At 43.6% G+C, this 24,314-nt stretch overlaps 1 protein-coding gene across 2 annotated transcripts in view; it reads left to right on the top strand.

Moving 5' to 3' along the window:
- Positions 1 to 24,314, top strand: part of LOC128649537 (N-acetyllactosaminide beta-1,3-N-acetylglucosaminyltransferase 3-like) — a 91,582-nt gene that overhangs the window by 64,581 nt on the left and 2,687 nt on the right. The gene's annotated exons all lie outside the window — the stretch shown is intronic.

Genomic DNA, 24,314 nt, shown 5'->3' on the forward strand with positions numbered 1-24,314 from the left:
CACTCTGCATTATATGGCTGCAGTTATGTCAACTACCCTTACAGATGTATTATCTAAATTACCAGTGTTACAGGGTAAACACAGTAGGTCAGGTGGTATTGTGAATACTGAATCCTCTGATGCTTTATTGGCTATTTCCGAAGTACCCTCACAGGGCTCTGAATTGGGGGTCAGGGAATTGCTGTCTGAGGGAGAACTTTCAGACTCAGGAAATATGTTACCTCAGACAGATTCGGACGTCGTGTCCTTTAAATTTAAGCTTGAACACCTCCGCCTGTTACTTCGGGAGGTTTTAGCGACTCTGGATGATTGTGACCCTATTGTGATACCACCAGGGAAATTGTGTAAAATGGACAAATATCTAGAGCAAACTGATGTTTTTCCGGTTCCTAAAAGAATTTCGGAAATTATAAAAAAGGAATGGGACAGACCAGGTATACCGTTCTCTCCTCCTCCTAATTTCAAGAAAATGTATCCTATTTCAGACACCATTCAGGAATCTTGGCAGTCGGTCCCTAAGGTGGAGGGAGCTATATCTACCCTGGCTAAGCGTACAACTATACCTATTAAGGGCAGTTGTGCTTTCAAAGACCCTATGGATAAGAAGTTGGCGGGTCTTCTAAATAAATTATTTATTCAGCAGGGTTTTCTTTTACAACCTACAGCTTGCATTGTTCCAGTTACTATTGCAGCAGCTTTTTGGTTTGATGCTCTAGAAGAGTCTCTGAAGGTTGAGACCCCTTTAGAGGACATTTTGGATAGAATTAAGGCTCTCAAGCTAGCTAATTCTTTTATTACAGATGCTGCCTTTCAAATTGCTAAATTGGCGGCGAAAAATGCAGAATTTGCCATTTTAGAGCGTTATGGCTAAAATCGTGGTCTGCTGATGTGTCATCAAAATCTAAGCTTTTAGCTATTCCTTTTAAGGGTAAGACCCTATTCGGGCCTGAGTTGAAGGAAATCATTTCTGACATTACTGGAGGTAAAGGTCATGCCCTACCTCAGGATAAGTCTGTTAAGATGAGAGGTAGACAAAATAATTTTCGTTCCTTTCAAAATTTTAAAGGAGTACCCTCTGCTTCCTCTTCCTCCACTGTCAGGGTTTTTTCCTTACTTATTTACCATGTGTTGCTGGCAGCCAATTTACTCACCTCTCTTGCTGACTTTGGTGCATTCTGGGGGATGCTGCTCACTTCCTGAACTTCCTTTTATGGCCAGACTGGTTTACATCATCCATGTGAGACAGGATGCAGTCTCAGAATTGTGATGTCATCACTTATTATTTAAAGGGCCTTTGTTCAGTATGCTTTGCCCTTGCGTTGTCTCAGACCTGTTTGTGAGAACTCCTGTGTATTACCTGGCTGTCTGACGTCCCTCCTGGCTCCTGATCCCTGGCTTGTTCCTAACTCTGCTGTTCTCCTTGTTCCTGATTCCGGCTCATCTGACTACTCGCTTTAGCTCCTGACTCGGCTTGTCTGACTACCAGCTCTAGTTTTGACTCCTGGCTTGTTATTTGACTTGTGGACTTTTTATTATTTTTTGCTATTTATAAAGTTGTGATTATTTTTGCCCTTCTCGTCTCAGTCTGATTCCTGGCACCCTGACATTACGCAAGGGCCATGAATCCTGATGCTGCTAATAAACCACCTTTACCTGGCATAATTTCCAGGATGGATGAACAGGATCACCGCTTGGATCAATTTGCACTAGCCCTGCAAACCCTGCTGACTCGCACTGCACATTTGGACCAAAGTGTCCCGCAAGTTATGGCTGCTCCTGTTTCCACTGATGCACCTAGTCCTACCAGGAGCTTGTCCGGTTCTGCACCTCTACCTCAGCGATATGGAGGCAATCCTAATCAGTGCAGAGGGTTTTTGAACCAGGTGGTCATTTACTTTGAGATGTTACCTCAGGCGTTTCTCTCTGACAGAGCTAAGGTGGGATTTCTCATCTCGTTACTCTGACACAGCTCTTGCCTGAGCTAATCCCTTGTGGGAGACTAATAAACCTGTGATTTCAAATTACCCTGAATTTGTGGCCTCCTTTCAAAGGATATTTGATGTTCCAGCTCGCTCCTCCTCTGCTGCTAAACGACTCATGTCCACTCAGCAAGGTACAAGATCTGTTGCTCAGTATGCCATTGAGTTCCGTACGCTTGCAGCAGAGGTAGGCTGGAACAATGAAGCCCTTGTTGCCGCCTTCTTTCATGGGCTCTCTGATGCGATTAAAGACGAAGTTGCTGCCAGAGATTTACCAGAAGATCTCGAGGCATTGGTGTCTTTTTTTGATCCTAATTGACATCAGACTAAGTGAAAGGTCTTCTTTTAAGGAGCGCTTGCGGAAGCCTCCTGTACCGTTGTCTTCTACGTGTTTGTTCCCACCCATGCCTCCCTCTCCTCCGATGCCTCCTGGTCCTGAGTCACCAGGTACTGCTGAGCCGATGCAGTTGGGATTCACACATCTCTCCGCGGCGGAGAGGGACTTTAGGAGGAGGGAGGGGCTCTGCCTCTATTGTGGGTTACAGGGCCACCTTTTGAAGTCTTGTCCTACACGGCCGGAAACGCTCACACCTAAAGTCCTGTCGGAGCAGACCTTAGGTGGTTTATCCTTGTCCCCGGAACCGCTAAAGGAGAAACCTTTGGTCACGGTTGTCCTTTCCTGGGTGGACTCCTCAATAGTCACCCAGGCTCTTGTTGACTCCGGTGCTGCGGGCTATTTCATTGACAGTGCTTTTGTATCTAAGCACTCCATTCCTGTTTTGCCTCGGTCCGTTCCGCTTGCTATTGGGGCCATTGATGGCAGGCCCCTTCAGCCCGCACTCGTTACTCACGAAACCGCTCCGTTGTCCATGGCTGTTGGGGCTCTCCATTTTGAAACCCTCCAGTTCCAGGTGATAAACTCTCCACATTTTCCCGGTTGTTCTGGGTTATCCCTGGCTCCAAAAGCACAATCCCAGTCTCGACTGGCGCAGGTCCGAAATTTTGTCGTGGTCTCCGCAATGTATTTCCACTTGTCTTCAGAAACAAGTTAAAGTCTTGTGCACTTCTTCAGTATCTCAATTGCCAGAGGAGTACCGAGAGTTCCTAGACTTTTTTGACAAGGTGCGTGCCGGTACGTTGCCTCCTCACCGGTCTTACGATTGTGCCATAGACCTGCAACCCGGAGCCATTCCTCCTCGGGGCCGGGTTTACCCTCTGTCTGTTGCAGAGAATTGTGCTATGGAGGAGTGTGTTTCCGATGCTCTGTCGCAGGGGATCATCCGCAAATCCTGCTCTCCTGCAGGGGCTGGCTTCTTCTTTGTGAAGAAAAAGGGTGGCGAGTTAAGACCATGCATTGATTATAGGGGTCTTAATCGTCTTACCATTAAGAATGCTTACCCTATTCCGCTCATTACGGAACTCTTCGACCGCCTCAAGGGAGCTACAGTCTTTACTAAGCTTGATTTGAGAGGAGCGTACAATCTCATTAGGATCAAGGAGGGCCACGAATGGAAAACGGCATTTAACACCAGGAGCGGGCATTTTGAGTATTTTGTAATGCCCTTTGGCCTATGTAATTCTCCTGCTGTTTTCCAGGAATTTATTAATGATGTCCTACGAGATATGTTGCAACAGTGTATTGTGGTGTACTTAGACGACATCCTCATACACTCACCCACACTTGAGGCTCATCGTTCTGATGTTACACGGGTTCTTCAGAGACTACGTGTGAATGGCCTGTTTTGTAAACTTGAGAAATGTGAGTTCCATCAGACTCAAGTAACCTTCCTAGGTTATGTTATCTCCGTTGCAGGGTTCTCCATGGATCCTGACAAGTTATCTGCAGTTCTGCAGTGCCCTCGCCCAGTTGGTCTTCGGTCTATTCAATGTTTTTTAGGGTTCGCCAATTACTATAGAAAGTTTATTAAAAACTTTTCTTCCTTGGTCAAACCTATCACAGACATGACCCGTAAAGAGAATGATCCACTCCATTGGTCACCTACTGCCATTATGGCCTTTGATAGTCTTAAGACTGCCTTTGCTGCTGCTGCTCCAGTTCTAGCTCATCATAACCCTGTCCTGCCTTTCGTTCTTGAGGTTGCTGCGTCTGAGACTGGAGTAGGTGCTCTCTTGTCTCAACATCCTACACCTGACTGTTCCTTGCATCCGTGTGGTTTCTTCTTTAAGAAATTGTCTCCAGCGGAGTGCAATTATGAAATTGGCGACAGGGAATTACTGGCCATCATTTTGTCACTCAAGGAATGGAGGCATCTTCTCGAGGGTACTAGCGTGCCAGTGCTCATTCTTACTGACCACAAGAATTTAACTTATCTATCTGAAGCAAAACGTTTGTCGCCCCGACAGGCCAGATGGGCGCTATTTTTGTCTTGGTTTAATTATGTGGTCTCCTACCTGCCTGGTAGTAAGAATGTTAGGGCTGATGCCCTCTCTTGACAATTTTCACCTCTGTCCAAAGAGGAGTCTGTACCTACTCCAGTTATACCTCCTGACCATATTTTGGCTACGTACGTACGTACTAATTTGACTTCTCCCTTGGGGGAGGAGATCCTGGCTGCACAAACCAATGCACCTCCTGAGAAACCTAGTGGTAAGTTTTTTTTGTTCCTGAGAATCTTCGAACTAAACTTTTGCACACTTACCACTATCCTAAAGTCGCAGGTCACCCAGGCAAGAACCAAATGATTTGGTCTGTCACTCGACAATTCTGGTGGCCAGGTCTTCGTTTTGATGTTGCTGCGTATGTTGCCTCCTGCTCAGTTTGTGCACAGAATAAGACTCCTCGACGTCTTCCTGTGGGTCTTCTTCAACCTATTGCTAATGGTGAGCGTTCTTGGACACATCTTTCCATGGACTTCATTGTCGAGCTCCCTGTTTCCAATGGCAATACTGTTTTCTCCAACATAGGTGTGTCCGGTCCACGGCGTCATCCTTACTTGTGGGATATTCTCTTCCCCAACAGGAAATGGCAAAGAGCCCAGCAAAGCTGGTCACATGATCCCTCCTAGGCTCCGCCTACCCCAGTCATTCTCTTTGCCGTTGTACAGGCAACATCTCCACGGAGATGGCTTAGAGTTTTTTAGTGTTTAACTGTAGTTTTTATTATTCAATCAAGAGTTTGTTATTTTGAAATAGTGCTGGTATGTACTATTTACTCAGAAACAGAAAAGAGATGAAGATTTCTGTTTGTATGAGGAAAATGATTTTAGCAACCGTCACTAAAATCCATGGCTGTTCCACACAGGACTGTTGAGAGCAATTAACTTCAGTTGGGGGAACAGTGAGCAGTCTCTTGCTGCTTGAGGTATGACACATTCTAACAAGACGATGTAATGCTGGAAGCTGTCATTTTCCCTATGGGATCCGGTAAGCCATGTTTATTAAGATCGTAAATAAGGGCTTCACAAGGGCTTATTAAGACTGTAGACTTTTTCTGGGCTAAATCGATTCATTATTAACACATATTTAGCCTTGAGGAATCATTTATTCTGGGTATTTTGATATAATGATATCGGCAGGCACTGTTTTAGACACCTTATTCCCTGAAAGCTCAGGGTCTTTGGTCTCGGGAAGAATCTCTTCTACCGATAAATATTCTGGAACTGAGAGCGATATTCAATGCTCTCAAGGCTTGGCCTCAGCTAGCGAGGGCCAAGTTCATACGGTTTCAATCAGACAACATGACAACTGTTGCGTACATCAACCATCAGGGGGGAACAAGGAGTTCCCTAGCGATGGAAGAAGTGACCAAAATCATTCTATGGGCGGAGTCTCACTCCTGCCACCTGTCTGCTATCCACATCCCAGGAGTGGAGAATTGGGAAGCGGATTTTCTGAGTCGTCAGACATTGCATCCGGGGGAGTGGGAACTCCATCCGGAAATCTTTGCCCAAGTCACTCAGCTGTGGGGCATTCCAGACATGGATCTGATGGCCTCTCGTCAGAACTTCAAAGTTCCTTGCTACGGGTCCAGATCCAGGGATCCCAAGGCGGCTCTAGTGGATGCACTAGTAGCACCTTGGACCTTCAAACTAGCTTATGTGTTCCCGCCGTTTCCTCTCATCCCCAGGCTGGTAGCCAGGATCAATCAGGAGAGGGCGTCGGTGATCTTGATAGCTCCTGCGTGGCCACGCAGGACTTGGTATGCAGATCTGGTGAATATGTCATCGGCTCCACCTTGGAAGCTACCTTTGAGACGAGACCTTCTTGTTCAGGGTCCGTTCGAACATCCGAATCTGGTTTCACTCCAGCTGACTGCTTGGAGATTGAACGCTTGATCTTATCGAAGCGAGGGTTCTCAGATTCTGTTATCGATACTCTTGTTCAGGCCAGAAAGCCTGTAACCAGAAAGATTTACCACAAAATTTGGAAAAAATATATCTGTTGGTGTGAATCTAAAGGATTCCCTTGGGACAAGGTTAAGATTCCTAAGATTCTATCCTTCCTTCAAGAAGGATTGGAAAAAGGATTATCTGCTAGTTCCCTGAAGGGACAGATTTCTGCCTTGTCTGTGTTACTTCACAAAAAGCTGGCAGCTGTGCCAGATGTTCAAGCCTTTGTTCAGGCTCTGGTTAGAATTAAGCCTGTTTACAAACCTTTGACTCCTCCTTGGAGTCTCAACTTAGTTCTTTCAGTTCTTCAGGGGGTTCCGTTTGAACCCTTACATTCCGTTGATATTAAGTTATTATCTTGGAAAGTTTTGTTTTTAGTTGCAATTTCTTCTGCTAGAAGAGTTTCAGAATTATCTGCTCTGCAGTGTTCTCCTCCTTATCTGGTGTTCCATGCAGATAAGGTGGTTTTACGTACTAAACCTGGTTTTCTTCCAAAAGTTGTTTCTAACAAAAACATTAACCAGGAGATTATCGTACCTTCTCTGTGTCCGAAACCAGTTTCAAAGAAGGAACGTTTGTTGCACAATTTGGATGTTGTTCGCGCTCTAAAATTCTATTTAGATGCTACAAAGGATTTTAGACAAACATCTTCCTTGTTTGTTGTTTATTCCGGTAAAAGGAGAGGTCAAAAAGCAACTTCTACCTCTCTCTCTTTTTGGATTAAAAGCATCATCAGATTGGCTTACGAGACTGCCGGACGGCAGCCTCCCGAAAGAATCACGGCTCATTCCACTAGGGCTGTGGCCTCCACATGGGCCTTCAAGAACGAGGCTTCTGTTGCTCAGATATGTAGGGCAGCGACTTGGTCTTCACTGCACACTTTTACCAAATTTTACAAGTTTGATACTTTTGCTTCTTCTGAGGCTATTTTTGGGAGAAAGGTTTTGCAAACCGTGGTGCCTTCCATTTAGGTGACCTGATTTGCTCCCTCCCTTCATCCGTGTCCTAAAGCTTTGGTATTGGTTCCCACAAGTAAGGATGACGCCGTGGACCGGACACACCTATGTTGGAGAAAACAGAATTTATGTTTACCTGATAAATTACTTTCTCCAACGGTGTGTCCGGTCCCTGGTTTTTTTAATCAGGTCTGATAATTTATTTTCTTTAACTACAGTCACCACGGTACCATATGGTTTCTCCTATGCAAATATTCCTCCTTAACGTCGGTCGAATGACTGGGGTAGGCGGAGCCTAGGAGGGATCATGTGACCAGCTTTGCTGGGCTCTTTGCCATTTCCTGTTGGGGAAGAGAATATCCCACAAGTAAGGATGACGCCGTGGACCGGACACACCGTTGGAGAAAGTAATTTATCAGGTAAACATAAATTCTGTTATCCTTATGGTGGTTGACCGTTTTTCTAAAATGTCACATTGCATTCCCTTGAAGTTGCCTACCGCTCAGGAGCTTGCTTCAATTTTTGCCCGTGACGTCTTCAGTTTACATGGGTTTCCCAAGGGGATAGTGTCGGACTGGGGTAGCCAGTTTGTCTCCAGATTTTGGCGTTCCTTTTGTGCTCAAATGGGGATCCAGCTCTCCTTCTCCTCGGCATATCACTCTCAATCCAATGGGGCTGCGGAACGGTCTAATCAAGCTCTGGAACAGTTCCTCCGTTGCTATGTCTCAGATCACCACAATAATTGGTCTGAACTGTTACCTTGGACAGAGTTTGCTCATAATAGTGCTATTAATGCTTCCTCCAAGTTTTCCCCGTTCATGGCGAATTATGGGTTTCAACCATCCTTGTTGCCTGATTCATTCATGTCTCAGGGCATTCCGGCTTTGGAGGAGCATCTCCAGCAACTCCGTTCCACGTGGGTTCAGATTCAGGATTGCCTTCATCGTTCTATGCAGCGCCAAAAGTTCCAAGCTGATCGTAGGCGTCTGCCTGCACCTTCCTACCAGGTTGGTGAGAGTTTGGCTGTCCTCCCACAACTTGAACCTTCGTGTGCCTTCCAATAAACTGGTTCCCCGTTACGTTGGTCCTTTTCGAATACTCCGACGGGTCAATCCTGTGGCCTACGCTCTTGACCTTCCTCCTGCAGTGCGCATCTCCAATGTTTTTCATGTCTCCCTCTTGAAACCATTGGTTTGTAATCGGTTTACCACTGTGTTGCCTCGTCCCCTTCCTATCTTTGTTGACAACCATGAGGAGTATGAGGTCAGCAGCATTATTGACTCGTATGTCCAGGGGTCGCGTACAGTATTTGGTTCATTGGAGGGGCTACAGTCCAGAGGAGCGTTCATGGGTTCCCTCCTCTAATGTTCATGCTCCCGCCCTCCTCCGTGCCTTCCATGCCCGTATCCCCAATAAGCCCTTTGTCCTCCCGCGGGGGAGGGGTCGTTGAGGGGAGGGTACTGTCAGGGTTTTTTCCTGACTTGTTTACCATGTGCTGCTGGCAGCCATTTTACTCACCTCTCTTGCTGACTTTGGTGCATTCTGGGAGATGCTGCTCACTTCCTGAACTTCCTTTTATGGCCAGACTGGTTTACATCATCCATGTGAGACAGGATGCAGTCTTAAAATTGTGATGTCATCACTTATTATTTAAAGGGCCTTTGTTCAGTATGCTTTGCCCTTGCGTTGTCTCAGACCTGTTTGTGAGAGCTCCTGTGTATTACCTGGCTGTCTGACGTCCCTCCTGGTTCCTGATACCTGGCTTGTTCCTGACTCTGCTGTTCTCCTTGTTCCTGATTCTGGCTCGTCTGACTACTCGCTTTGGCTCCCGATTCGGCTTGTCTGACTACCAGCTCTAGTTTTGACTCCTGGCTTGTTATTTGACTTGTGGACTTTTTATTATTTTTTGCTATTAATAAAGGTGTGATTATTTTTGCACTTCTCGTCTCAGTCTGATTCCTGGCACCCTGACATCCACAAAGCAGGAAGGGAATTTTGCTCAGTCCAAGTCCGTCTGGAGACCCAACCAGGCTTGGAACAACCCAAGAAGCCTGCTGCTGCTACAAAGACAACATGAAGGGGCAGCCACCGATCCGGGACCGGATCTAGTAGGGGGCAGACTTTCTTTCTTTGCCCAGGCTTGGGCAAGAGATGTTCAGGATCACTGGGCATTGGAAATCGTGACCCACATGTATCAACTGGAATTCAAGGATTTTCTCCCAAGAGGGAGGTTTATTAAATACTTTATTTTTCGTGTGGTATACATGAACAAATAGAAAACAAATGACAAGTCAATTATGTGTAAGATGAAAGGAAGAAAATGCATATTAGATCCTCAACCACACAAGTTTTTCCTTTTTCTCAAATCAATTCTCTCCCTTCTACTCCTCTTACTTTCCACTCCCAATTCTATAACTAAATCAAAAGTCAAGTGTGCAACATTAATATTACAAGAAAGCTAGTGGGCTATGTGCTCTCTCCCCTTAACTGATAACATCTCACCTTCTTCAACAGTACGTAATAACAAAGTCTCTTTAAGTGTCCTTCCAAAGGTGCTCCATCTGAAAGAGAGTATCACCAGCCCAAGGTGAATAACCCCCCCCCCCCTTCTAACTTCTAACTCTGTCTCTCCTTTTATAAGATCTATCTGTTCTGTCCTCACTCCCCGGGGGCGTCACTCCAGGATTCACTCACTCAGTATGTTGTCCCATTCCTATTCTGATTGTTGTCTAAAAGATGTCTAGGTAAATATGTTCCAGTCGCCCCTCAGCTGCGCATTGAGGATGAAGTCAGAGTCTTTAAGTGGGTATAGGATTTGTCTTTGGTGTGTAAGGTCTAGCGTTTTGATGAAGGGTTCCCACTTGGTCACAAACTTCCTTGTCCTTCGTGTAATGTCCCCTTGAGTGTCTAGTTGTTCGTTTGTCATCTGTTGTCTTAAAGCACCTTTGAGGTGCGCCAGTGTAGGTGATGTGGGAAGCATCCCTTGCCCAAGAATGAGTTTCCTAGCGTGTAGTATGACATTGTGGGCAAATTCCACGTGTTTTGTAATTTTGGGCTGTGAGTGTAGGAAGAATATCATTTCTGTCGTGAAACCTAATTTTACCCCAATACAGCCCTCCAACCATCTCTGTGTCATTCCCCAGAACTTAGTTAACTTTGGGCACTTCAGGATCTTGTGTAGAATATTGGGATCCTTATGTGCACATTTTGGACACAGTCCTGTCGAGGTCTGAACCCATCTGTGAAACATTTTGGGCGTAATGTATACATTGTTGATCAATTTTGTATGGGATTCTCGTATGTCAGTCGATAAAGTGGCCTTTCTCACTTTCTCAAAGCTTTGCTCTATTCCCTGGTCAATGGTATTTTGTTCTGTCAGTGTGTTCCAGATATTCTGAATATGTATTTTGAGAGTGTTGTTGGCTTGAGATTGGAGGGCTTTGTAAGCATGTGAGATGGATGTCATCCCACCCCTTGTCAAGTTTAAAAGCTTGTAAATGTCACAATTGTTATCAGGCATAGCTTCTGTTCTTACTATGTCTTGCACATAGTGTCTCACTTGGAGGTAGGCAAAGTGGTGAGTGTTAGGGATGTGAAAGTCTTGTTGCAAGTCTCTGAATGCTCTGACTGTCTTCCCATCATCCATCAAGATTTGTTTAACTGCTGAGATCCCCCACCCCTCCCACTGTTTAAAGGGTTTCGTAGTTATCCCTGCAGGAAAGTTAGGGTTACCTTTTAGGGGCAAGTAGACTGTGTGTTTGTGCGAGACTTTAAGCGTCTTGCATATCTTCCACCAGGCCCTTATTGGATGATAGAGGGGTGGTATCTCCCTGATAGTGGGTTCTATCTGTGCGTGTGTCATGTGTGGTAGCATCTTTAGGGACCATGGTTTGATTAGTTCGGACTCAAGTGAGCTATTGGTGAAGTGGTTTTTTTCCACCAACCAGTCCATTACGTATTTGGCAAGGGCTGCCCAATTGTAATATTCAACGTTAGGGAGCCCAAATCCTCCCACTATAGGCTGGCATGTTAGTTTGCTGTGATTCATTCTGTGTTTCCTTCCCTTCCACAAAAAATTAAGGATTTCTTTATTTAGTGATTTGAGATCTTGTTTGTGTAGTAGTTCAGGCAACATCTGTAGTGTGTATAAGAGCTTGGGGAATAATATCATTTTAATTAACCCTATTCTTCCAGACAGTGAGAGCGGTAGGCCGTGCCAGTTCGCTAGTAATTGCTTAAGCTCCTTCAACAATGGTTTAAAGTTAGCGTCATACCATTTGGCAGGGTTCAGTGCTAGATTTATCCCCAAATATTTAAACGTGTTGTGAATGATTTTAAAGTTGTCTCTAAGGGGAATGGAAGGTTGTGTGTCATATAGCCATAGTAATTCGGATTTGTCTTTGTTTATCCGGTATCCTGATATGTCACTGAATCCATTGATAATCGTCATAACGGTGGGAATATTGACTCTAGGGTCACGTATGTAAAGCACCATGTCGTCAGCAAAAAGGGACAGGTGGATGGTTTCATCCCCTATATTAAGTCCGGGTGTGTCAGTTCTAATTTTTATCGCTAGAGGCTCTAATGCGAGGTCAAAGAGGAGTGGGGAGAGGGGGCATCCCTGTCTCGTGCCTCTCTTAAGAGGGAATGTTTTGGATGGCGTTCCATTTATCAAGATCGCTGCTTGGGGTGTGTTATAGATGGTTTCAATAGCCTTCAAGAAAGGTCCCTGCACTCCATATTTCCCCAGGGCTGTAAAGAGGTGATCCCAGAGCATCTTATCAAATGCTTTTTCAGCATCTACTAGGATCAAGCATGCGTCCTCCCCTTTCCTAGGTTGGTTTTTATTCTGCCTCCCCCAGAAATGAGCTAGTACTAATTGGAGCTGTCTCATGTTTCTAACTGCGGTTCTACCCTGTACAAATCCAGTTTGATCTTTGTGTATTAGTGAAGGGAGCACCCCCGCCAGTCTATTAGCCAGTATCTTGGTGAAAAATTTGTAGTCCACGTTAAGTAGGGAGATTGGTCTATATGAGGACGTCAGTAAAGGGTCTCTGTCTGGCTTGGGAATCACCGTTATATTCGCCTCTGTAAAACGATTGGACAACCTAGCCTCCCCATCCAGTATTGCATTGTATAAGGATGTTAGTGTATCTGTGGTGTCTACTTTGAGCATCTTGTAGAATTCCCCAGGCAGCCCATCTGGTCCTGGGGTTTTCTCAAGCGGGAGTGCTTCGATCGCTTTACTAACCTCCAATGGGTGTATTGGGGCGTTAAGTTTTTGTTTTTGTTCTGCGTCTAGTTGTGGCAAATGTAAGTCTTTCCAGAAGAGGTCTTTTTTGTCTGGGTCAGTCTCTTGTGAGCTATAGAGGTCTGAGTAGTAGTCAAATGCTCTGTGTATGTCTGGTTCTTGTGTGAGAATTTTGTCGCCCCGTCTCACGGCTGTTATGGTGCTGGATTTTTTCTCAAGTCTAGTGAGCCTTGCCAGTAACTTTCCAGTACGATTGCCGAAACGGTAATATTTGGCCTGTAGCCTATTGTGAGCGTTAATAGAGGACTGAGTAAGATATGTGTCCCTGAGGGATTTTGTGTCTCGGTATTTTGTTCTGTTCGAGTCAGTGGGATTCCTTAAGTATTGGTTTCTGGCATTCAGCAGTTGGCGGAGGAGCAGATCCCCTCTCGACCTACGGGTTTTGGTTAGCTTGGCTGCATATGCTGTGACCACCCCTCTTAGAACTGCCTTCGCTGATTCCCAAAATAGAGAGATATCTCTAAGATGTTGGATGTTCAAATCCTTGTATCCCAGCCATTCCCCAATTAAATATTTATGTAAATTCAGGTCGTGATATAAGTGGGCCGGGAATCTCCATCTGCGAGCCTGTCTGTGTGTTGTTGTGGTGTTTATAGTAATTGATACTGGTGCATGGTCTGATATTGTAATGGGGTCAATTCGTACATCTGTGACTCGGGGACAGAAGGAGTCTGTCACCAAGAAGTAGTCTATGCGGGATAGGGTAGTTTTGGACGGGTGCAGGCATGTGAAGTCCCTCGACTCTGGGTTGCGGTTTCTCCAAACGTCAGAGAGTGATAGAGTGTTCCTAAAGTTTTTGAGAATTAGGGTTTCCCTTTTGGAACCAGGCCAGGGACGAATTGGTTGTGGAGGAAGGTGCGGGTTTCGGAATCTATCCGCTGGAGTAAGTGGTGCTATGTTAAAGTCACCTCCTATAACGATGGGCAGGTCTGAGAACTGAATAAGTTGGGTTTGTATTTGGGTTAAGAAGTGCTTCTTTTCAGTATGGGGCCCGTATATGCCACATAATACCAAGTGTAGTGTGTCAACTACCAATTTGATAATTAGGTATCTACCGTCTCTGTCAGCTATCGTCTGGGAAATAGTGTAGTTTAAGCCTTTGCGAAATAGTACAGCAACACCCCTCGCCCTCCTTGCCTCATACGGTGTGTACAGAACCTCTCCCACCCAGCTCTGCTTCAGCTTCTGGTGTTCAGTTTGTGAGAGGTGTGTTTCTTCTAATATCGCTATGTCAGCCTTCTTAATGTTCAGCTGCCTAAGAATAGTTTTCCTCTTGATTGGGGATGTAATCCCTCCCACATTCCATGTAATTAACTTCATCTTATACTGGGATGGGTATCAGTCGAAAGTGTTGGAGAATACCTGAGTGTGGTACGTCTTGGTAAGCGCTTAAAGTGTGGTGCAGAGTCTCCCCAACTGTCTAGTATTTACTTACACTCTGTGTATGTCAAGGTGTTTTATGACCCCTTTCTCCCGGAGTAACGCCCCAAGGTCACACGGATCCAGGCAGCTTTAAACGTTCACACTTCAAAAGAGAGACAAACAATGTTAAACAACGAAATGACAAACAGTAATCCCTTTTGCAAACAGTAGTTCCTCCTCTCCCCACAATCCCCAACAAATAAGGAACAGGTACAGTTAAGAAACAAGTATAACCCTTCTAAAGAAGAGTCCCCCCCCCCCCCCCCTCACATTTTAAGGATACCAATTTGCATGACTGAACTTATAGTCTATCTGTGGTATTTCCTTCTGTGGACCTGCAGTGAGTTTCAAGTTGGTGGGTCAGTGTCTCTGCCCTCCCCAGCCTCTTGACGTTCTCTCTCCACCTGTAAGTGGAGATTCAATTGTTCTGGTGAATCAAAGAACAGTGGGCCTCTTGTTGTCTGGAGTCTCAGGCGTGCTGGAAACAATAAAACCGCTGACCTGCCCTGGTCTATTAGCTGTTTACAATATGGTGAGAATTCTCTCCTTCGTGCTGCCACTGTGGCAGAGTAGTCCTGAAACAAATAGATTCTCTTTCCCTCATATTCCAATGGGGATGTCTTTCTGTATGCCTGCAGGATGGTGACTTTGTCTTGGAAGCTGAGATATTTCACCATAACTTGGCGTGGTGCTTGGTTGGGTCCTCCCTGTTTCCTTGGGTCTCCCACTCTGTGCGCCCTCTCTGCTGTACAGGGTAAGGAATCCTGTGGGATTTTTAATAACTGTGGTAGGGTATTTTCTGCGAACTCCATCAGTTGCGTGGGTAAGATCGACTCCGGAACTCCCACTATTCGCAGGTTGTTTCTGCGCGATCTGTTCTCTAGATCGTCTATCTTAGCCCATAGTTTCTCATTTTGTTGTTGTAGCGTTTGAACATTGGATTCAGTCTCTCTGTGGCGGAGTTCACTGTCTGCAACCTTCTGCTCCACCTGTGTCAGTCTACCATTGAAGGATTTAACTTCTGCTGTAAGTGAGTCCATTCCTGACTGGAGCTGATCAATTTTCGGCAAAAACAGGGCTGAGATCTGGGAGACTATTGGATGGGTGTCTATAGTGTTGTTCAAGGGCATATCTTCAGCGGCCACTGCCACCTGTTGTATCTCTGCTTGATTCTTTCTCTTGTCAGAATTTTTTAATCTGTTCGTCATTGTGACGGTTGTTTTAGTGAAAGAGTTGTAATATTTTTGCATACAGGTGAGTGGGTTTTTATAGCTATGGATTCTAGCCAGGAATAATGATATAGTATGTCTGTTACAGGGTGAGAGGGCAAATCCACTGAACTGTATGGAAACACTTAAAAAATACAAATCATCAGGTCTATCAGAAAGTTTGTAAGTCTTTTCTGCTTGGTGGGTGAGTGAGGGGGTATGAACTCACATAAGTTTAGCCTTGCATGTTACCAGAGGGTGTCACACTGATGCAAACACTGTGGCTGTAGCGGGGGTGAATAATCCTGTCAGCCTGAGGTGAGTCTCTTGGTGAGCAGTCCAAGAATACTGAGGCCTCCTCAAGTTGTTAGCAACCCACTCCTTTTGCTGTGTTCTGTTTTGTTTTTTTCCCCGACACTATTCTATGGGGGAGATGTGGTCCAGAAATGTCCTGCAAGCTTAACTTCTAATTGTAGATTGTCTATTCCCCTTTCTGCTTGTGGGTTTGCAGACTGCTACTATGCTTGGTTATCCGGTCAGCAAATAAACTCTTAGTCTCCTATAGTGACTAGCCTGGTATCTTTGGCTCTGTTGTGGAGCTAACGGCTGTATTTATAAGTGCCACCTCTTTATTCCTTTTTTCTCTTGTGCTTGCAGGTGTCTTTTAATTGATTTCAGCAGTGTTGGCTTTGTAGTTTCTTTCTCCCCACAGGTTCTCAGTGTGTCCCAAACTTTCAACTCACTTATGTGGAACCAGTTAATGCTGCAATATTGTGGTGTTATTGGGCCTGTGTTAACAGTTGTGATTATTAGACTGTAATGAGCAGCCCCACGTGGAGTACCGTGCACTCTCTCTCTATGCCCAGTGTGTGACAATATTTAACTTTTTAGTCCTCTTGATTAAGGTTCCCTCCGTTCCCTTTCACTGGCCAGCAATAGGATTCTAGTTTAGGGGGAGCCAGGAGAGACTCGTGAGGCTCAAGGGGGGCTGCAGGGCTCAACACCTGCAGCGCCGTTACACAAGATGGCTGCCGCAAGTTTGTTACGCCACTCACCGGTATCCGATACTGATGCGGCCGTCCGCTTCTGGCTAGTGGAAGCTAGTGGAAGCTAGAATCTGGCTCTCCTCGCTCAAACTGTGGCCCACTAAGCTCTCCACTTACCCTGCATTTACTGTGTGGGGCGGTCCGGTCTCTGTCTCTGATCGCCGCCGCGATCTTTTATAGTGGCTTGCCGATGGGGGAGCAGATCGAATGCGCTCCTCGCTTTACTTGTCCGGGCAGGTGTCAAGATGGTCCCCTGCCAAGGATTTCAGCTTTCCGGGCACTTTAGGTAGAAAAATCCCAGGTTTGTGAGCATAAACATACGGAGCTCAGCAAACCTGCGTCCTCTTTCTATGCCCGCCCACCGGAAGTCCCCCCCAAGAGGGAGGTTTAATCTTTCACGATTGTCTGTAGACCAGATAAAAAGAGAGGCGTTCTTACGCTGTGTAAAAGACCTCTCTACCATGGGAGTAATTTGTCCCGTTCCAAAACTGGAACAGGGACAGGGGTTTTACTCAAATCTTTTCGTGGTTCCCAAAAAAGAAGGAACTTTCAGACCCATTTTAGATCTCAAGTGTCTAAACAAGTTTCTCAGAGTCCCATCATTCAAGACAGAGACTATACGAACGATCTTACCAATGATCCAGGAGGGTCAATATATGACTACCGTGGACTTGAAGGATGCTTACCTTCATATCCTTATTCACAAGGATCATCATCAGTTCCTAAGGTTTGCCTTCCTGGACAAACATTTTCAGTTTGTGGCTCTTCCCTTCGGGTTGGCCACAGCACCCAGGATCTTCAAAGGTTCTAGGGTCCCTTCTGGCGGTTCTCAGACCGCGGGGCATAGCAGTGGCGCCTTATCTGGACGATATTTTATTTCAGGCGTCGACTTATCTGACGAATTCTCATACAGACAGTGTTGTCTTTTCTGAGATCTCACGGTTGGAAGGTGAACCTAGAAAAGAGTTCATTAGTTTCACAGACAAGGGTTCCCTTCTTGGGAACTTTGATAGACTCGGTAGACATGAAGATATTTCTGACGGAGATCAGAAAATCAAAGATTCTAAATTCTTGCCGAGCCCTTCAGTCCATTCCTCGGCCATCAGTGGCTCAGTGTATGGAAGTAATTGGATTAATGGTAGCGGCAATGGACATCATTCAGTTTGCTCGTTTTCATCTCAGACCACTGCAGCTGTGCATGCTCAGACAGTGGAATGGGGACTATGTGAATTTATCGCCTCAGATAAATCTGGATCAAGAGACCAGAGACTCTCTTCTTTGGTGGTTGTCGCTGGATCATCTGTCCCAGGGGACGTGTTTTCGTAGACCCTCGTGGGTGATGGTGACAAAGGACGCCAGCCTCCTGGGCTGGGGTGCAGTCTGGAATTCCCTGAAGGCTCAGGGTGTATGGACACAGGTGGAGTCTCTACTTCCAATCAATTTTCTGGATTTAGAGCAATATTCAATGCGCTTCAGGCGTGGCCTCAATTGGCTTCGGTCAAATACATCAGATTCCAGTTGGACAATATCACGACTGTAGCTTATATCCATCATCAAGGGGGAACGAGGAGTTCCTTAGCGATGATAGAAGTATCCAAGATAATTCGATGGGCGGAGGCCCACTCTTGTTATCTGTCGGCAATCTACATCCCAGGAGTAGAGAACTGGGAAGAAGATTTTCTAAGTCGACAGACTTTTCATCCGGGGGAGTGGGAACTCCACCTAGAGGTGTTTGCCTCTCTGATTCTCCGATGGGGCGGAATTGGATCTGATGGCATCTCGTCAGAATGCCAAGATACGGATCCAGGTCGAGGGATCCCCAGGCAGAACTGATAGATGCCTTGGCAGTGCCCTGGTCGTTCATCCTAGCTTATGCGTTTCCGCCGTTTCCTCTCCTTCCACGCGTGATTGCTCGGATCAAACAGGAGAGAGCTTCAGTAATCCTGATCGCGCCTGCGTGGCCACACAGGACTTGATATGCGGATCTAGTGGACATGTCCTCTCTGCCACCGTGGAAACTTCTTTGAGACAGGATTTTCTCATTCAATGACCTTTCCAACATCCAAATCTAAATTCTCTGCAGCTGACTGCTTGCAGATTGAATGCTTGATCTTATCTAAGCGGGGATTCTCAGATTCGTCATTGTCATTGATACTTTAATACAGGCACGGAAGCCTGTCACTAGAAAAATCTATCATAAGCTATGGCGTAAATATCTTTATTGGTGTGAATCCAAGGGCTACTCATGGAGTAAAGTTAGGATTCCCAGGATTCTGTCTTTTCTCCAAGAAGGATTGGAAAAGGGTTATCAGCAAGTTCCTTAAAGGGGCAGATTTCTGCCTTGTCAATTTTGCTTCACAAACGTCTGGCAGATGTTCCAGATGTTCAGTCTTTTTGTCAGGCTCTAACCAGAATTAAGCCTGTATTTAGACCAATTACTCCTCCCTGGAATTTGAATTTAGTTCTTCGAGTTCTTCAAGGGGTTCCGTTTGAACCTATGCATTCCATAGATATTACGTTATCTTGGAAAGTTTTATTTTTGGTTGCTATTTCTTCTTCTCGTAGAGTTTCGGAGCTCTCAGCGTTACAATGTGATTCACCTTATCTTGTGTTTCATTCTGATAAGGTGGTTTTCTGTACCAAACCTGTATTTCTTCCTAAGGTTGTTTCAAATAAGAATATTAATCAGGAAATTGTTGTTCCTTCTTTGTGTCCTAATCCTTCTAAGAAGGAGCGTCTGTTACATAACCTGGACGTGGTCCGTGCCTTGAAGTTTTACTTACAGGCGACTAAGGATTTCCGTCAATCATCTTCATTATTCATTGTTTATTCTGGAAAGCGTAGGGGTCAAAGCTACAGCTACCTCTCTTTTTGGCTGAGGAGTATCATCCGCCTGGCATATGAGACTGCTGGACAGCAGCCTCATGAAAGAATTACGGCTCATTCCACTAGGGCTGTGGCTTCCACATGGGCCTTTAAAAACGATGCTTCTGTTGAACAGATTTGCAAGGCTGCGACTTGGTCGTCTCTTTATACTTTTTCCAAATTTGATACTTTTGCTTCTTCTGAGGCTGTTTTTGTGAGAGGTTCTTCAAGCAGTGGTGCCTTCAGTTTAGGTCTCTGTCTTGTCCCTCCCGTTTCATCCGTGTCCTGTAGCTTTGGTATTGTATCCCACGAATAAGGATGAAATCCGTGGACTCGTCGTATCTTGTAGAAGAAAAGGAAATTTATGCTTACCTGATAAATTAATTTCTTCTACGGTACGACGAGTCCACGGCCCTCCCTGTCATTTTTCAGACAGAATATATATATATATATATATATATATATATATATATATATATATATATATATATATATATATATATATATATATATATATATATATATATATATATATAATTTTATTTATTTTACAACTGGGCAAAATATATTAGGGCTAAAAATGAAAGACATTTTTGCAGTTTTTCAAGAAACACAGAGGAATTTAAAATTGCAAGCTAGACTATATAGATATGGAAACAAATCCGGGAAACTCTTTGGCAATCTGGTCAAAAGGGACAAGAAGTCACCCTTAATCAAGATATTGCAACAAGAGGGTAACACCCTCCATAAGTCTGAAGAGATCTCGGGGGCTTTTGTTAAATATTACCGAGACCTTTATTCTTTAAGGAGCTCGAATCTTGCCCAGTCTGAGGATTTTTGGAGTAAAATCACGTACCCTATAATATCAGCCGAATCTGATGAAATCCTCAATGCCCCGATTACTGAGCTGGAAATAGTGAAAGCTATCTCGGACCTCACCCTCAACAAAGCATCAGGTCCCGATGGGCTGCTTAATGAGTTTTACAAAATTATCTCTTTGGAGATCATCCCATATCTTATTAACTTGTATAACAGCATGTATGTCAAGGGGGACCCTGTAGCTTCCTCCTTTTCTGCCTCACATACAATCTTAATTCTTTAAGGAGGGAAGGATCCTACTCTGAAGGAGTCATATAGACCCATAGCCCTTTTTAAATTCAGATTACAAGATACTCAATTATAGCCCAGCGGTTGCAGCTAACACTGACTAATATTATTCACACAGATCAAGCTGGGTTTTTAAATAGGCGCAATTCTATAGCAAAAATCAGAGAAGCCTTGGTTATTACAGAGTATTTCAGGAATAGGGAGATGTCGGGGAGAGGATGTCCCTGATTTAGCTATTGTTTCAATGGATGCTGAGAAAGCATTTGACTCAAACTTTGACCATCTATTTACTTCTTTAGTGAAGTTTGGTTTCAGAGATGAGTTCCTAAAAATTATAACCAACTTGTATAAAGAACCTCAAACCAGATTGATAGTTAATAATATTATGTCAACGCAGCTAACGCTGGAGAGAGGAACTCGTCAGGGGTGTCCTCTCTCCCCCCTTCTCTTCGATATCTCCATTGAACCTTTAGCAATTATGGTTAGACACCAATTGAATGGAATTAAAGTAGGTAAACATGAGGTAAAAATTGTACTGTATGCGGATGACATACTCTTGTATTTATCGGGCACCAAAACCAGCATACCTGTACTCTTGGAAATTATTGCTCAATTTGGGTCCTTCTCGGGCTATAAGGTCAATGCAGAAAAATCTGAACTCCTTTGGCTTAGGAAAAACAATAATTCCTCTACAATTCTTCCTTTTAGGATGGTTAAAGAGTCTTTTGAGTATCTAGGGATTTTAATCTCATCTACGCCAGGTGATATCTATAATCTTAATATTTCCCGGTCTTAGCAAGTATTAGGGAGAAATTAAAAAACTGGCAGACTTTACCACTATCGATTTCGGGGTGGATAGCCCTGTTTAAAATGTTTTTTCTCCCGAAGCTCCTCTACGTCCTCCAGAACACCTCAATAATTCTTTTAGAGAGGGATATTCCTGCACTTAGTAAATTCATATGGCAGGATTTCCTTAAACTCTCACTCTCAAAAGAGAGCGGAGGTCTTGCACTGCCTGACATCCGTATGTAGAACTACGTTTTTTTAGCACGAACAGTGGCAGATTGGATCTCCTGCAACAACTATGTGGTAAACAGCGCACTTGAAGTAAGTATCTGCAATCCATTTTTACCGCTAGCTCTATTTCACTGTGTACCTAAAGAACTACCAGGGGAAATCAAAAAACTTCAAACCTTTTCTAACCCTTTGAAGGCCTGGTGGAAAATTGCAATTTAATGACAAAAAAAAAAAAAAATACCTAAGTCTCTCAGTACTTACCGCTGATGGGGAACCCAAAGTTTCCTGCAGGCCTAAATTCAGCAGTATTCTAGAAATGGCATAATCTAGGGCTAGACAGGATAATGCATCTTATCGATAAAGATAAAAAATGTGTCAAAACCTTTGAGGAACTTAAAGGGACAGTCAAGTCCCAAAAAAACTTTCATGATTTAAATAGGGCATATCATTTTAAACAACTTCCAAATTTACTTTTATCACCAATTTTACTTTGTTCTCTTGGTATTCTTAGTTTAAAGCTTAACCTAGGAGGTTCATATGCTAATTTCTTAGACCTTGAAGACTGCCTCTAATCTGAATGCATTTTGACCACTAGAGGGCATTAGTTCATGAGTTTTGTATAGATAACATTGAGCAAAAGCACCTGAAGTGACCTAGGAGTGAGCACTGATTGGCTAAAATGCAAGTCTGTCAAAAGAACTCAAATAAGGGGGCAGTCAGCAGAAGTTTAGATACAAGGTAATTACAGAGGTAAAAAGTGTATTATTATAAATGTGTTGGTTATGCAAAACTGGGGAATGGGTAATAAAGGGATTATCTTTCTTTTTAAACAACAAAAATTCTGGTGTTGACTATCCCTTTAAAACTGAATTTAATATCACCAATAAGGAATTTTTTGCATATTTGCAAATTAGACATTTTGTTGTAGAGCTAATGAAAGAGGTAGGCTGGCGCTGGGCTTTGGGTAACTTAGAAAGTTGGCTCACATTATTTAAGAATCAACATATGTCCATCACTCCGTGTTATCATCTGCTTGGATCCAGCAAGGGAGTTCTGATTTTAGAAAAAATAGTTGCAGATTGGAACCAGCGGGTACCACGGCATAACATTGATATTACATTTTTACAACTATCAATTCAGAAAGTATCACAGGTCACCCTATCAGCTACATGGAGGGAGGCACATGTTAAACTCTTGCACAACTCGTATTTTACTCCTGAAAAAGGCTCTAAACTCCGAAACCTTAGTTTTAACAAATGTCCTAAATGTTCATTTCCTGCAGCGGATCTAATCCACATGTTTTGGGATTGCCCTAAGATGGTGGAAGTTAGAGTTTTGGCTGAATAAGTCACTAAAGATCCCCCCTCTGGATTTATCATTGGTGCAGATTATATTGTGTTTAAAAAATCAAGCTGGTCAACAACCTATTGACAAAGTAGTAACCCTGTCGATTCTGGCAGTTAGATACCTTATCCTCAAAAAATGGAAAGCAAGAGCAATCCCATCTATTACAGAGGTTAGGAACTGTTTAAAGAAGCAATGTTTACTAGAACAGAGGGATATTAATATAGACAACGAATCTGATATCAAACAATTTTTTTGTAAATGGTCAATATTTATTAAATCACTCACTGCTCCTGAGATATGATATGATATTCCCGTTCAGAAACAGAGCTAGTACTCCTGGGCATCTGGTAACACTCCTGCAGGACAGATAGTGAGAGATGAGGTGAATACATTTGTACCGCCAACTGCCCCCCCCCCCCTTCCTTCCCACTAACTAATGGGATAGTGGTTCTCCCTTTCCTCTTAATTTTTTTTTTTTTATTTTATTGTTGTTTCTTCGTTAGCCAGTGGGGTAAGGATATAATAGAAAAGGATCTCAGTAGTGCACAGCAGAAGTAAAAGGTCTTTTCTTTTCTCTTCTTTTTTAGGTTGTGATTTAAAACAATGTTAATAATATAACTTTTTTTTTCTTGATAGATATGACTATTGATTGATGACCTTGTAAGGTGCAAATTATTTGTTTAATTCTTTTTTTTTTTTTTGTTCTGCACTGCTGGTTTCAAAATAAAAGATAAAAAAAAAAATTGCATGTTGTATCTGAATCATCATGAAAGTTTAATTTAGACTTTACTGTTCCTTGTGTTTGGTGCAACTTTTAAATAACTCCTTATCCTTTACGCAAGATCTTCAATTCTGCTAACCCAGCCTAGCGTAAAATGCGATTACGCTTGCGCTTTCACGTTTACTTTAAACTTGTGATATGAGTGCAAGTTAGCACAGGGGCGATATTTCTATATCTTGCGAATGTTGGCACACCACATATCTAGCCCTAAATTCTCTCTCTATTGCTATCGATGATATGGGGCGGTTATAACTGAGCTATTGCACTGATAAAGCATGTAGCAGGTCAGAGTTCTGAAGTCTGTACTCCCAACCACCCTTGAGGCAGTGTCAAAATCAATGATAATTTACAGGAAAAAAATTGTAAAATAATGAGTATACTGCATTTTTATTTTATATGCATAATTAAACATGGAGAATTTTGTTTGTAAATTTTGCTGTATGTTTCTATTTAGAGTATTTTGCCATTTTTTTTCTTAATTATATTATATGAATTATTAATTTTGAAAATTAAGATTTTCCCATACTGAGATCGGGTAGCGTAACCCTTTATCTAGCCCATAAAAATCTGGTGGTACTGTCCCTTTTATATCCCTTTAAATATCCCTTAATATATGCTAGATATGATATATTCAAAGCAAAGATTAGCCTAAGAATAATATGCAGATGTATCTTTAAAAATATTTTAGTTGCTTAAATATTGAAGAAAAATGTTTTGTCTCAAAGTAACGGGCACCACTTTGTTGTAACTTAAAGGGATGCTAAAGTCAAAATTAATCTTTCATTATCAAAAGTGCAGTCTTATACACTTTCTGAGGCACCAGCTCCTATTAAGCATTTGCAAGAGTTCAGTGTATACATATGAGTATGTGATTAGCTGATGGCTGTCACATGATACAGGGGGCCAGCAAATTAATGTAAATTTTG

This window comes from Bombina bombina, chromosome 2, assembly GCF_027579735.1.
Source record: "Bombina bombina isolate aBomBom1 chromosome 2, aBomBom1.pri, whole genome shotgun sequence".
NCBI lineage: Eukaryota > Metazoa > Chordata > Amphibia > Anura > Bombinatoridae > Bombina > Bombina bombina.